Source organism: Lagenorhynchus albirostris, chromosome X (genome assembly GCF_949774975.1).
Source record: "Lagenorhynchus albirostris chromosome X, mLagAlb1.1, whole genome shotgun sequence".
In the NCBI taxonomy this organism is placed as follows: Eukaryota; Metazoa; Chordata; class Mammalia; order Artiodactyla; family Delphinidae; genus Lagenorhynchus; species Lagenorhynchus albirostris.
In genome coordinates, this window is record NC_083116.1 from 129,125,692 (window position 1) to 129,141,618 (window position 15,927).

Here is a 15,927-nt window from a genome sequence, read left to right on the forward strand (position 1 = left end):
CCTAGTGTTTGGACACCTTTCCTCCTTCACGGCTCCGTCCCACTGGTGCAGGTCCCGTCCCTATTCTTTTGTCTCTGTTTTTTCCTTTTCTTTTTTGCCCTACCCAGGTACTTGGGAGGTTTCTTGCCCTTTGGGAGGTCTGAGGTCTTCTGCCAGCATTCAATAGTTGTTCTGTAGGAGCTGTTCCACGTGTAGATATATTTCTGATGTATCTCTAGTCACAAACAGTAAAGCAGGGCATTCAGGCAGTTTAACACAGCTTGAGTTCAGCCACCACCTTACACTACAATCTTCATTCAAATCTCAAAATGAACTCACATCAGATTCGTCCTTAGTCGGCAGAACACTCTCAAACTCAACTGTGGCCCTTCTTCCTTCTTCCCTCCTTTCTCACAGCACATTTCTTTAGTTTATCACCTGCTCTACGCATTTTTAAATGGTTTCTCCCCATAAACTCTTACAGAAAACCTTTAACCAAAAAAAAAAAAAAATCAGGGTATTGCATTGTAAGAAAAAACTAGATAACATACCTCTCATTAATATTGCAAGCATTCGGGACTTCCCTGTTGGCTCAGTGGTGAAGAATCCGCCTGCCAATACAGGGGACACGGGTTCAAGCCCTGGTCCGGGAAGATCCCACATGCCCTGGAGCAACTAAGCCTGTGTGCCACAACTACCGAGCCAGCGCTCTAGAGCCCATGAGCCACAACTGCTGAGCCGTTCCGCCACAACTACTGAAGCCCCTGCACCTAGAGCCCATGCTCCGCAACAAGAGAAGCCACCGCAATGAGAAGCCTGTGCACCACAAAGAAGAGTAGCCCCCGCTCACCACAACTAGAGAAAGCCCGCACACAGCAACGAAGACCTAACGCAGCCAAAAATAAATAAATTTTAAAAAGTACAGCAAGCATTCCATGAGCTCAACGGTCACAGGAGACACCATCCGATATGCTGCTTTCCATGATCACTCTGAGTATTTGCAGCAATCCATATGAGCTCCTGTCTCAAATTTCTTGTCCTCACGGTTATCTGCATGGAACCTGTGCCCAAAACTTCCGTGCATCTGTTTTCACTCACTCACCCTTCTAGTCCTTCAGACAAGAATTTACAAATCACCGCCTCCTAAAGCAGAATAAACCCAGTCTCAACTGTTGTGCTTCCCTTCTTGCAGACGCATTTACTGAGAGATCTGCCCTATCCTCTGATTCATCACCGTACACTCTTTACCCTATGCTCAGTTTGTTTCTTTCATTCATTTAAAATTGCAAAGTAACATAGAAAATATTTTAACCATATAAAAAATTAAAAATAATGTAAAAGTGCTCCTCTGACCAGCAACTAGATAATGAGATGCTTTGTTATAAATTTTTCAAAGCATTTTTTTGAGAAACGAAACATAAATCAAATACCCTTCCTTTGCGTATGTTTTCCATCGTTCCCAGAGGTAAGCGCTTGCTGGCAGTCACTATATATTCATCTGTATTTTCATATACTGACTAAACCTGCATCCCCCGTCATGATAGAATTCTGATCAGCATTATTTTACATTTTGCACTCAACTACACTGATACACATGGGTCTGCTTCAGTGTCGTCAACTGTTGTAAAGCATTGTGTGATACTAAGAGCAGTAATTTACACAATCCTTCGTAAAAGTACCTTACTCCTTCTGCAATGTTTTCTCTTAAAAACAGTACAAAGATGATGATCCCCAAGCATCCTCCTTATACAGGCATGTTTATCTGGTGATTATACCTAAGATGGAATTTCTGTGTCATAGGGTGTTCTTGCCTGAAACTTTGCTATTTCCAAATTGCTTTCCTGAGTAGTGGTACTAATTTTCACATAACCATCCTTGTGTTTTTGGTGTGTGCGGGTGTGCACTCTTCCTGAACTACACGTTGCTACAGGCATCCTATTTCTTGTCCCACTCCCAGAGTCATTCGTCTCTCCCAGGAGCCCTGGTTCCTTTTACTGGAGGGTGGGGTTAGAAGTCAAGTTCTGGGCAGCAGATGGGCCTGTTGCTCCTAGAGTGTCATTTCTTCAGGAACTTGTCAGCTGACAGAGCAAGGAAATATGTGGGGTTCCCTCGGTCTCTGTGGGGGACTGGTTGCAGGACCCCCAGGGATACGAACATTCATGGATGCTCAAACCCTTATATGAAATAGTTTAGTGTTTGCATATAGTGTACGCACAACCTCTTCTATACTTTAAGACATCTCTAGATTACTTATAATACCTAGTACCATGTAAATAATTGTAAATGCGATGTAAGTCGCTGCTGGCTTATGGCACATTCAGATTTTGCTTTTTGGAACTTTCTGGAATTTTTTTCACCCCCCAAATACCTTTGATCCATGGCTGGTTGAATCTGAGGATATGAACTCTCGGATACAGAGGGCCGACTGTGTGTGTGCGTGCTAACTCATGTTTCTGCACGTGTCTCTCAGTATTGCTCTATGCGAGGATGTGTTTGTATATTAAGCAGAACCTGAGTGCATGGCGGTGTCCACAGCTCTGATCCATCACCACGTGGACCACTGTCACCTCCTTCATTGCTCATCTGCTACCTGGCTCCTGCAGTCCATATAGCGATGGGTCAACCCCAGTGTACATGCAGGGCACTATCAGAATTGTTAAGCCATGCCCCTGTGGGAAACAGTTTTGTCAAGTAGAGTTCACTGCTTATCTGCAAGTCCTTTTGTCTTTCATCTTACAGATCCACCAATACGTAAAGAAATATTAGGCGAGCACCGGCCCCTAACCACACACCTCACTGAAGGTTACTTCACCCATTGGTAACACCATTAAATTCTCTTGACACAGCATACGTGTTTCATCCTGGGAGCCCGTAAAATTCTCAATATTTTTGTTATTGTTGTTTTAATTTGCATACCTTAGTTTCGGTCTCTGTGCTCTAAAGTTCTGTGACTTGACAAATGGCTAGTGTCGCGTATCTGCCACTACTGTATCATACAGAATAGTTTCACCACCCTCAAAGTATCCCCCATGCTTCACCTATTCAAAACTCCTCCGCCCCAAAACCCTGGTTAACGCGGACCTGTTTACCCTCTCTCTAGTTCTGCCTATTCCAGGATGTCATATAAATGGACTCATACAATGTATAGTCTTTTCAGACTGCCTTTTTTTCTAATTGAAGTATGACTGATTCACAATGTTTCAGGTGTACAGCAAAGTGATTCAGTAATATGTATGTGTGTGTTTATAGACATATATACATATATATAAGTATATGCAACCACGTATATTCTTTTTCAGATTCTTTCCCATTATATAGAATGCCTTCTTTCACTTAGTAGTATGCACGTAAGTTTCCTTTTTAAATGTCCTTGCCTTGTCTGGTCACTGAACAGGATCCCGTTGTGTGCCTGACCACCATTTCTTTGGTGAAGTAAATGGCTTCATGGCATCATCTTCTCACTTTAACAGTAAAATCCACCAAATTGACAACGCTGGAGTGGGACTGCATCCCATCACAGTGGCGTGGTTCTCAGCAAGTGATGTTTGCCGGTCCACCTCAACCCTGCCCTAGAATCCTTCATCAGGACTCCCAGTGTGGAAAAGAAACCCTACTCCAGCATTAGGGTGTTCTATGGATTCCGAGATTGTAGTTGGCATGGGGACGGCTCCGTTCTCTGTTGTATGGATTCCGGGATCGTGGTTGATGTGGCGATGGTTCCGTTCTCTGGGCAGTTCTGAGGTCCTTGACACTGTCCTACAGAAACACTGAGAGTCGCCTGCCTACCCAGACCCATAGGGCGCCTCAGGCATTGCTTCATTCTACTCTGTTTATCACTTGGAGACACCATGTTCTGATTAGTTGGCATGGGCTGTGCACCTCTTTTTCCAGTTGTATGAGTTCCCTATGGCTGCTGTAACGAAGTATTACCATCCTAGGGGCTGAAACCACACACTGATACTCTCACTCCCCTGGCGGTCAGAAGTCTCACGTGGGTCTCACTGGGCTCGGTGCAAGCTGACCCTTGGCCCCTGTCTGTCTCTGAAGCCATCCATGGCTGGTCACGTCTTTGTCACAAAGCTGTATCTCATGGTCTGACTCATCTGCCTTCCTGCTTCTCCACACTGTACAGGACCCTTGTGATGACACTCGGTCCACCTGGGTCACCCAGCATAGTTTCACCATCTCAAGTCTTTAACCTCATCACATCTGCCGGACCCATTTTGTCCTGTAAGGTAGGGTGTCCACAGAGTCCAGGGTGAGAATGGGGACATCTTTGGGAAATGGAGTGGGTGGGGACCATTCTGCCTGTGACACACGTTCATCCCTGGAATTTATAAGGTTTCAGCAAGTTGGCATAAGATTTTCCAGCCTCTGTATTCTTACATGAAAAAGGAGATAATGGATTCACGTCTGCGGTTGTGAGGCTCACACGCACTCATGTGTGTGGAGGCTTGGGGTACGTTGTTCACAGTCTACAAAAGACACCCTCCTTGGGCCCTCCCAGTTGGCTGCTGGCCGGATCCCAAAAAGGCACCCTTGCAGAGAAGCCAGAGTCATCTTCTTAATCAGTGCTTCTGTCCTGGACCACAGAGGCCCTGATGACATGTAATAAAAATGTACAGTCGCTGCCCTTTTGGTGAGTTCTCTAGGAATAACGGAGAGAACTTAGCCTTTGCCCCTCAGTGGGTGAAGGGCCAGCAGCTGGGTAACTGTTTTCTTGTCTTTAGATGTGATCACATCCTTGACCTCTGGTGAACAACATTTATCATGTTCAGAATGCCCTGCTTCAAGGATTGTTGCTTTGGTTTAAAAAAAAAAAAAAGCCTAATGCTGAGAGGGTTACCGTGGCAAATTCCCTAAGGGCTTGACCAAGCAAATTATATTTCCGACAATTTCATCGTGGATTCTTTGCAACTGTAGGCAGATATGTACGCAGCAACGTAGAATATGCACTTACTTAAAGCCTTTTTAATTTTTCTGTTTTTTACTTTTTATTGAAATGGTAGCGTCACTCCTGATAATTTTACAAAGTTATAATCAGTTAATCAGTGAAGAAAGAAAATGCCTTCCCTGTAACGTCCCAATCCTACGTTCCAAAGGAGAGCACGTTCCGCGGTCAGTGTTCCATGCTGTGGGCTTCTGCACGCTTTGCAGGACAGTGGCACCAGGCTCCCATCGCAGCGTGTGCCTCTTGTTCTCTAGGCACCCCCGATTTCTCCCGATTCTTTGTGTCGGTGTTAGGGTTAGAGACGAGGACTCTCCGCTGGGCCTCATGCTTCCTCTAGGTCTTATCCTGTAAGGTATGGCTTGGCCACCATCTGCACTTGGCCGCTGTGTCTTACCACCAGACCTTTTTAACCCCGTTGGCTTGTAAGAATGCTTGCGCATTCCCCGTGTGCCGTTCACTAACCGTCATTTTACCGCTGAGTTCAGGCTTCAGGATGGCAAAATCCTAACGGGAAGTGTCTTCTCAGGGCAGCATAAAGACCCCAGAAACCAGAGAAAAAGACAGAAAGCCCATCGGGGAAACACACAAGCAGCAGGAAATAGCTCAGCAAATTATTCTGCTGCAAGTACAGACAGACACTGTGTTCTAAGACACGGGGACCCGGTATCATAGTAATGAAAGGAGTGACCTGTTATCACTTGAATGAAAGGAGTGACCCATAATGGGGTCCCTTGGAAGGTTTGCTCTATGTAGTTTGGTGTTTATTTAACCCAGACATGGCCTACTCATGGCTTTGCACTTTCGTTTTTTTATTTTAATTTTTTATTGAAGTAGAGTTGATTTACAATACTGTGCTACTTTCAGGTGTACAGCAAAGTGATTCGGTATTTTTGAAGATTATCTTCCATTATAGTTATTACAAGGTAATGGGTATCATTCCCTGTGCTGTACAATGAATCCTTGTTGCTTATCTGTTTTATGTATGGTAGTTTGTATCTCTTAATCCCATACCCCTAATTTATCCCCACGCTTCTCTTCCCTCTCCCCCCTGGTAACCACTAGTTTGTTTTCTATATTTGTGAGTCTGTTTTTGTTTTGCATGTACATTGATTTGTAGTTTTCAGATTCCACATATAAGTGATATCCTACAGTGTTTGCCTTTCTCTGTCTGACTTATTTCACAAAGCATAATATTCTTTAGGTCCATCCACGTTGCTGCAAATGGCACTGTCCCATTCGTTTAATGGCTGAGTAATATAATCCATACAATGTCCATCTAATGATACAAGTCTTCGATGCCAATGTGCCTGCCATTAGCATTGCCGGGCTTGTTCTAATTTTGTTTACGTGTATATTTCCATGGTCTTTGCCCTTTCTTTAGCAACTCTTCTGATTCAATTTACATGTGTCTATTGAGTACATAAGAGTTGATTTGTTACAGAGTTGGTTTGGTGATGCTGTGGAAAGCTTTAATACAGTCTTTGGCTCACGGGCCTAGCCGCTCCGCGGCATGTGGGATCCTCCCGGACTGGGGCACGAGCCCGTGTCCCCTGCATCGGCAGGTGGACTCTCAACCACTGCACCACCCGGGAAGCCCAATACAGTCTTGATCTTATGATCTCCTCTTGTCCTCATCTGTGTTTTTCAGTGGACAGTACATGCCTTATTTTATTGGCCGGCTCTACTCGACATACTCTTTTGGTGTGTGAGTGGTGGTGGTGGCATGTGCCCATATTTGTTTCTCTTTCTATGACTGAATTGGTGATTAAGGTTTTGGTTCAACTGTTTCAATATTTCTCAAAATGAGGCAAAGGACCAGTCCATCAAAACCATCTGAGGTGTTTGAACACCACCATTTCCATTTCAGGAGACCCTCTTTCCAGACTCTCTTGGAAGGAAGGGCTTTGGAATCTTTCTCGTGAGCAACTCACACGATTTTAATACACAGTGGTGTCTAAATAATACCCTCCGTGGGGTTACTGTATGCCGAAATACCGTCGGTTGTTTTTTCACCGTTGGAGATGGACTCTGTTGTACACCAGCTGAAAAAAAATAAAATACAAATTAGCACCTTTAAAAATCCCTCTTCCTTCTTCTAGTCACACACCAAAATTGTGTAATTAATTTTCCAATTAATTATGTAATTAAGGTGCACCATATGTGCTTTGTTTTGGAAGTGAAGTTTAAAAATTGTCTCGTTATCTGTTTCAAGTAATTCAAAGTCACAGGATCTTTTATGGACATATTTTCATCCATTGAGATTTAATTTGCTTTTGCTATTGGCTCTTCTTGACGAATTATTTTTCCTGTCGGCTTCTCTGTGTTTTGACTAGATTTAAAAAGGGATGGTGAACCACATGTCACTAAGGTATATTTATATATGTGATTTATATATATGTATACACATTCAGATATATATTTTATATATTATAGAATATATAGAATTTATATATCACATATATACAAATATATATAGAATTTACAGATTATATAAAAATATATATCCCTAAGATAGGTTTAGCATCTGGCGTGTGTATATGTATGTATACCAGTTGTATATGTGGATATACGCATATATCTCTGAGATATGTTTAGTGCTTAATGGTGACTGAGATTGAGCTTTATTTTTTTCTTGAGAAATAATGTACCATCTTATATCTGTACTTGGAAAAATCCCTTGGTTTGTTTCGATTGTTATTAAATTTTCATATTTGTTTCATCACAGGCTAATCCTGCACTCATAACCTCCTTTTGTTTTTTTCCCATCCCTTCTTTTCCTAAATAACTTTAAAACAATGTGCTGTTTTACTCTTTTTCTAACAAACAATGTATTTTTCGCTATAATTTTATGTATTACACTCACTGCAGAGAGGTTGTCTATATCATTCAGTGGCCTAGTTATCACTCTTGTCATTCCTTGTCCTGAAGTTCTCTCGAGGCAGAATCTTGTTTTCTTGCTTTCAGGGGATTTTTTGTGTCTTGCGATGCAGGGTTTCATAGATTTTTTGTCTGCTATTGTTGGTCGCGTTGTTTCTGGTAGTGGGTAAATCAGGTTCCTATAACTTCACGTTAAGGCCGAAGCACAGATCGTCTGGGTATCAGAAGAAAGTGATAAAGCAGCTGGAATTCTGCTGGGCATCTTCTAAACCCTTCACACCTAAATGGTGTGTGCACATGAGGGCTAGGTAAAGAGCTGATGTGGAGAAAACTCTACTGTGCAGCTGAGTGAGCTGTATTGGAGGAGATGGACTCTTTCCCCGGGAATTATTGAAAGGTGAGGGGATGTTGAACTGTGGGACAGAGACTGTTGCAGTAGGTACAACTCTAACCGCAAGACCTGTGTCTATGGGGACGTATGTATGTGTATGGCTGATTCACTTTGTTGTACAGCAGAAACTAAGACAGCATTGTGAAGCAATTATACTCCAATAAACGTGAATTTAAAAAATTTTTTTTCTTTAAAGGTGAGGCGGGAAGGAGAAACACTGAAACTTTAACAAGCATTTTGTTTTGATCAGCAAGTGTGGACAATTCAGTGCATTGTTTATGAGACAGACAGATAGGAAACTGGAGAGTCTGTGTCTGGCCCTGTCACATAGGTAGACAAGGCGGGGGCGTAGTCTTACTAAGTCCCGTGAGGAAGGAGTTTGCCAGAACACAAAAGGGTGAGCTATTTCTTAATCGCTACTGCTTTCCCGGGTAACAGGGCTTGGGGGAAATTCAGCCTCGTTCATTTCTAGAGGTGGCTCTACATTTTAGGTTGACATAGCATTTCCATATGTCAGCCATCCAAGGAATGATGACTTTTGAATTTTGTTCAGTAGGGTAACCTGTATAGTACTCTGTTGATGTTGATAATTTAATGGGGTTACAAAAAGTTACAAAAACAACAAAACTTTACTGAAGGCCATTTCTCTATCCTAATTTCCTCTCTAAGGACCCATCATTGGAATCCTCAGTACTGACTAATCTTAAAATGTCACGACAACAGTTGCTCAGCGATCGCCTGCTACGGATTAAATATAAGCTTATTTACAATCTGTAGCTTTCCATGTTAGAGTCAGTAAGCCACAGACATTTGGGACACCAGAAAAAGAACATCCTTTGAGTTGCCAAATAAATGTAGCCATCTATTTCTGGCAACTTCTTTTCACAAGAAGTGAAAATTAAAACCTGACTGGTTATTCCAATGTAGTCAAGTGTACCAGAGCCATCACCAAAGATCACCCATCAGTGATCTTTGGCCTCCTGTGTCCATGTTTATTTAGAATATTTTCCTACAAAATTCTTCTCTTGTGCAAGTGATTCTCCAAAAATAGGGGAGGGGGAGAAAATCTCATTAAAATACAGGGATGTAACTGTTCCTGTGTTTCTCAGTGCACTAAACACAAAGCTTGGCAGTTGAAGTTTGAAGATAGGTGTTGAAAACGTATGGCTTTATTGAGCCAGAGATCAAATTAATTCTTACAAAGGCACAGATTGAAGTGAAAGCAGTCGTTCAGTAGAAAAAAAAAATGACCAAGGCCCAATTATTTAAGCGTGGGTTTTTTAAAGCAGTGCATTATAAAATTCAGTGTACTTTCAGCTTCCATCAATTCATGTATTAAGATGTTAGCATCATTTTATTGACCTAAAATATCAAACTACCTTCACTTCAGTAATTCAGTTTTCTGAGTGTTTTGACTTTTTTATGTTCAGAAAATAGGTTTCATCTGGGTTTTTCCATCATGTCTCAGAATTACAATAATTTTATCTTTAAAGAAAACAATCTTTATACTCTGAAATAATGGTTGGGTAATGAAGGCATGTGTTCATTTGCCTCATGCTTCTTTCAGAAAATTAGTAAAATTACTGAAAATTGCTCTGTAATATATAGCCTAGACTTATGCTAAAAAAAGCCAACTCTTTGCTTTAGAAATTCAATGGAGGAGGGATATTACAGAACCTTCAGTAAAGGCATAGGGCTGCACTTCTGTAAGCATTATGACCACTTGAAAATGATTTTTTAAAAACCTTGAATAATACCTGGTAGTAGATATATTGGATGGAACTGGGTAAATAAAATTATATAAGCTAAATTAGTATCTGGCAAGCATAGCTGTACAAAATATATTTCCAACCCCTTTCCCCTTTCTTTACAAAACAAACCACAGCAAACACTCAATCTGCCCTGACTTATAGAGCCATGTCACCCAGTTATGTTTAAAGACGTATAACGGGAGGTATTGGGGATGGAGTTTATAGGAAAAAGACCTTGGAAGTTTTTTTTTTAACATCCTTATTGGGGTATAATTGCTTTACAATGGTGTGTTAGTTTCTGGTTTATAACAAAGTGAATCAGTTATACATATACATATGTCCCCATATCTCTTCCCTCTTGCATCTCCCTCCCTCGCAGCCTCCCTATCCCACCCCTCCAGGCAGTCACAAAGCACCGAGCTGATGTCCCTGTGCTATGCGGCTGCTTCCCACTAGCTATCTATTTTACGATTGGTAGTGTATGTATGTCCATGCCACTCTCTCACTTTGTCACAGGTCACCCTTCCCCCTCCCCATATCCTCAAGTCCGTTCTCTAGTAGGTCTGTGTCTTTATTCCTGTCTTACCCCTAGGTTCTTCATGACATTTTTTATTTCTTAAATTCCATATATATGTGTTAGCATACGGTATTTGTCTTTCTCTTTCTGACTTACTTCACTCTGTATGACAGACTCTAGGTGTATCCATCTCATTGCAAATAGCTCAATTTCGTTTCTTTGTATGACTAATATTCCATTGTATATATGTGCCATATCTTCTTTATCCATTCATCGGATGATGGGCACTTAGGATGGCTCTTGGCTATTGTAAATAGAGCTGCAATGAACATTTTGGTACATGACTCTTTTTGAATTATGGTTTTCTCAGGGTATATACCCAGTAGTGGGATTGCTGGGTCATATGGTAGCTCTATTTGTAGTTTTTTAAGGAACCTCCATAATGTTCTCCATAGTGGCTGTACCAATTCACATTCCCACCAGCAGTGCAAGAGTGTTCCCTTTTCTCCACACCCTCTCCAGCATTTATTGTTTCTAGATTTTTTATGATGGCCATTCTGACTAGTGTGAGATGATATCTCATTGTAGTTTTGATTTGCGTTTCCCTAATGATTAATGATGTTGAGCATTCTTTCATGTGTTTGTTGGCAGTCTGTATATCTTCTTTGGAGAAATGTCTATTTAGGTCTTCTGCCCATTTTTGGATTGGGTTGTTTGTTTTCTTGTTATTGAGCTGCATGAGCTGTTGTAAATTTTGGAAATTAATCCTTTGTCAGTTGCATCATTTGCAAGTATTTTGTCCCACTCGGAGGGTTGTATTTTGGTCTTGTTTATGGTTTCCTTGGCTGTGCAAAAGCTTTGAAGTTTCATTAGGTCCCATTTGTTTATTTTTGTTTTTATTTCCATTTCTGTAGGAGGCGGGTCAAAAAGGATCTTGCTGTGATTTATGTCATAGAGTGTTCTGCCTATGTTTTCCTCTAAGAGTTTGATAGTTTCTGGCCTTACATTAGGTCTTTAATCCATTTTGAGCTTATTTTTGTGTATGGTGTTAGGGAGTGGTCTAATCTCATACTTTTACATGTACCTGTCCAGTTTTCCCAGCACTGCTTATTGAAGAGGCTGTCCTTTCTCCACTGTACATTCCTGCATCCTTTGTCAAAGATAAGGTGACCATATATGCATGGGTTTATCTCTGGGCTTTCTATCCTGTTCCATTGATCTATCTTTCCGTTTTTGTGCCAGTACCATACTGTCTTGATTACTGTAGCTTTGTAGTATAGTCTGAAGTCAGGGAGCCTGATTCCTCCAGCTCCGGTTCTCGTTTTCAAGATTGCTTTGGCTATTTGGGGCCTTTTGTGTTTCCATACAAATTGTGAAATTTTTTGTTCCAGTTCTGTGAAAAATGCCAGTGGTAGTTTGATAGGGATTGCATTGAATCTGTAGACTGCTTTGGGTAGTAGAGTCATTTTCACAATGTTGATTCTTCCCCACCAAGAACATGGTATATCTCTCCATCTATTTGTATCATCTTTAATTTCTTCCATCAGTGTCTTATAATTTTCTGCATACACGTCTTTTGTCTCATAGGTACGTTTATTCCTAGATATTTTATTCTTTTTGTTGCAGTGGTAAATGGGAGTGTTTTCTTGATTTCACTTTCAGATTTTTCATCATTAGTGTATAGGAATGCCAGAGATTTCTGTGCATTCATTTTGTATCCTGCTACTTTACCAAATTCATTGATTAGCTCTAGTAGTTTTCTGGTAGCATCTTTAGGATTCTCTATGTATAGTATCATGTCAGCTGCAAACAGTGACAGCTTTACTTCTTCTTTTCCAATTTGGATTCCTTTTATTTCCTTTTCTTCTCTGATTGCTGTGGCTAAAACTTCCAAAACTATGTTGAATAAGAGTGGGAGAGTGGGCAACCTTGTCTTGTTCCTGGTCTTAGTGGAAATGCTTTCAGTTTTTCACCATTGAGGACAATGTTGGCTGTGGGCTTCTCATATATGGCCTTTTTATGTTGAGGAAAGTTCCCTCTATACCTACTTTCTGCAGGGTTTTTATCATAAATGGGTGTTGAATTTTGTCGAAAGCTTTTTCTGCATCTATTGAGATGATCATATGGTTTTTCTCCTTCAATTTGTTAATGCAGTTTATCACATTGATTTGCGTATATTGAAGAATCTTTGCGTTCCTGAAATACACCGCACTTGATCATGGTGTATGATCCTTTTAATGCGCTGTTGGATTCTGTTTGCATCTATGTTCATCAGTGATATTGGCCTGTAGTTTTCTTTCGTTGTGACATCCTTGTATGGTTTTGGTATCAAGGTGATGGTGGCCTTGTAGAATGAATTTGGGAGTGTTCCTCCCTCTGCTATATTTTGGATGAGTTTGAGAACGGTACGTGTTAGCTCTTCTCTAAATGTGTGATAGAATTCTCCTGTGAAGCCATCTGGTCCTGGGCTTTTGTTTGTTGAAAGATTTTTAATCATAGTTTCAATTTCAGTGCTTGTGATTGGTCTGTTCATATTTTCTATTTCTTCCTGATTCAGTCTTGGCAGGTTGTACCTTTCTAAGAATTTGTCCATTTCTTCCAGGTTGTCCATTTTATTGGCCTAGAGTTGCTTGTAGTAATCTCTCATGATCTTTTGTATTTCTGCGGTGTCAGTTGTTACCTCTCCTTTTTCATTTTTAATTCTATTGATTTGAGTCTTCTCTCTTTTTTTCTTGATGAGTCTAGCTAATGGTTTATCAATTTTGTTTATCTTCTCAAGGAACCAGCTTTAGTTTTATTGATCTTAGCTATTGTTTCCTTCATTTCTTTTTCATTTATTTCTGATCTCATTTTTATGATTTCTTTCCTTCTGCTAACTTTGGGGTTTTTTTGTTCTTTCTCTAATTGCTTTAGGTGCAAGGTTAGGTTGTTTATTCGAGATGTTTCCTGTTTCTTAAGGTAGGATTGTATTGCTATAAACTTCCCTCTTAGAACTGCTTTTGCTGCATCCCATAGGTTTTGGGTCGTTGTGTCTCCATTGCCATTTGTTTCTAGGTATTTTTTGAATTCCTCTTTGATTTCTTCAGTGATCACTTCGTTATTAAGTAATGTACTGTTTAGCCTCCATGTGTTTGCATTTGTTAAAGATCTTTTCCTGTAATTGATATCTAGTCTCATAGCGTTGTGGTCAGAAAAGATACTTCATACAATTTCAATTTTCTTAAATTTACCAAGGCTTGATTTGTGACCCAAGATATGATCTATCCTGGAGAATGTTCCATGAGCACTTGAGAAAAATGTGTATTCTGTTGTTTTTGGATGGAGTGTTCTATAAATATCAATTAAGTCCATCTTGTTCAGTGTATCATTTAAAGCTTCTGTTTCCTTATTTATTTTCATTTTGGATGATCTGTCCATTGGTGAAAGTGAAAGTTCCCTAGTATGAATGTGTTACTGTTGAGTTCCCCTTTTATGGCTGTTAGTATTTTCCTTATGTATTGAGGTGCTCCTATGTTGGGTGCATAAACATTTACAATTGTTATATCTTCTTCTTGGATTGATCCCTTGATCATTATGTAGTGTACTTCTTTGTCTCTTCTAATAGTCTTTATTTTAAAGTCTATTTTGTCTGATATGACAATTGCTACTCCAGCTTTCTTTTGGTTTCCATTTGCATGGAATATCTTTTTCCATCCCCACACTTTCAGTCTGTATGTGTCTCTAGGTCTGATGAGTCTCTTGTAGACAGTATATATATGGGTCTTGTTTTTGTATCCATTCAGCCAATCTGTGTCTTTTGGTGGGAGCATTTAGTCCATTTACATTTAAGGTAATTATTGATATGTATGTTCCTATTCCCATTTGCTAAATTGTTTTGGTTCGTTATTGTAGGTCTTCTCCTTCTCTTGTTTTTCTTCCCTAGAGAACTTCCTTTAGCATTTGTTGTAAAGCTGGTTTGGTGGTGCTGAACTCTCTCAGCTTTTGCTTGTCTGTAAAGGTTTTAACTTCTCCATCAAATCTGAATGAGATCCTTGCTGGGTAGAGTAATCTTGGTTGCAGGTTTTTCTCCTTCATCACTTTAAATATGTCCTGCCACTCCCTTCTGGCTTGCAGAGTTTCTGCTCTAAGACCAGCTGTTAACCTTATGGGGATTCCCTTGTGCGTTATTTGTTGTTTTTCCCTTGCTGCTTTTAATATGTTTTCTTTGTATTTAATTTTTGACAGTCTGACTAATGTGTGTCTTGGCGTGTTTCTCCTTGGATTTATCCTGTATGGGACTCTCTGTGCTTCCTGGACTTGATTAACTATTTCCTTTCCCATATTAGGGAACTTTTCAACTATAATCGCTTCAAATATTTTCAGTCCCTTTCTTTCTCTCTTCTTCTTCTGGAACCCCTATAATTCGAATGCTGGTGCATTTAATGTTGTCCCAGAGGTCTCTGAGACTGTCCTCAGTTCTTTTCATTCTTTTTTCTTTATTCTGTTCTGCAGTAGTTATTTCCACTGTTTTATATTCCAGGTCACTTATGTGTTCTTCTGTGGCAGTTATTCTGCTATTGATCCCATTTGGAGTATTTTAGTGTTGTTCATCAGTTTGTTTCATCTTTAGTTCTACTAGGTGCTTGTTCAGTGTTTCTTGCATTTTGTCTATTTTATTTCCAAGACTTTGGACGATCTTTACTATCATTATTCTGAATTCTTTTTCAGGTAGACTGCCTATTTCCTCTTCATTTGTTAGGTCTGGTGGGTTTTTACCTTCCTCCTTCATCTGTGGTGTGTTTTTCTGTCATCTCATTTTGCTTATCTTACTGTGTTTGGGGTCTACGTTTTGCAGCCTGCAGGTTCGTAGTTCCCATTGTTTTTGAAGTCTGTCCCCAGTGGCTAAGGTGGGTTCAGTGGGTTGTGTAGGCTTCCTAGTGGAGGGGACTAGTGCCTGTGTTCTGGTGGATGAGGCTGGATCTTGTCTTTCTGGTGGGCAGGTCCACGTCTGGTGGTGTGTTATGGGGTGCCTGTGGACTTATGATTTTAGGCAGCCTCTGTGCTAATGGGTGGGGTTGTGTTCCTGTCTTGCTAGTTGTTTGGCATAGGATGTCCAGCACTGTAGCTTGCTGGTCGTTGAGTAAAGCTGGGTGCTGGCATTGAGATGGAGATCTCTGGGAGATTTTCGCCGTTTGATATTGTGTGGAGCTGGGAGGTCTCTTGTGGACCAGTGTCCTCAAGTTGGCTCCCCCTTGTCAGAGGCACAGCACTGTCTCCTGGCTGCAGCACCAAGAGCCTTTCATCCACACGGCAAAAGAGGAAAGGGGGAAAAAATCTTAAATCTTGCTCTCAAAGTCCACTTCCTCAATTTGGGATGATTCGTTGTCTGTTCAGGTATTCTACAGATGTAGAGTACATCAAGTTGATTGTGGAGATTTAATCCACTGCTTCTGAGGTTGCTGGGAGAGATTTCCGTTTCTCT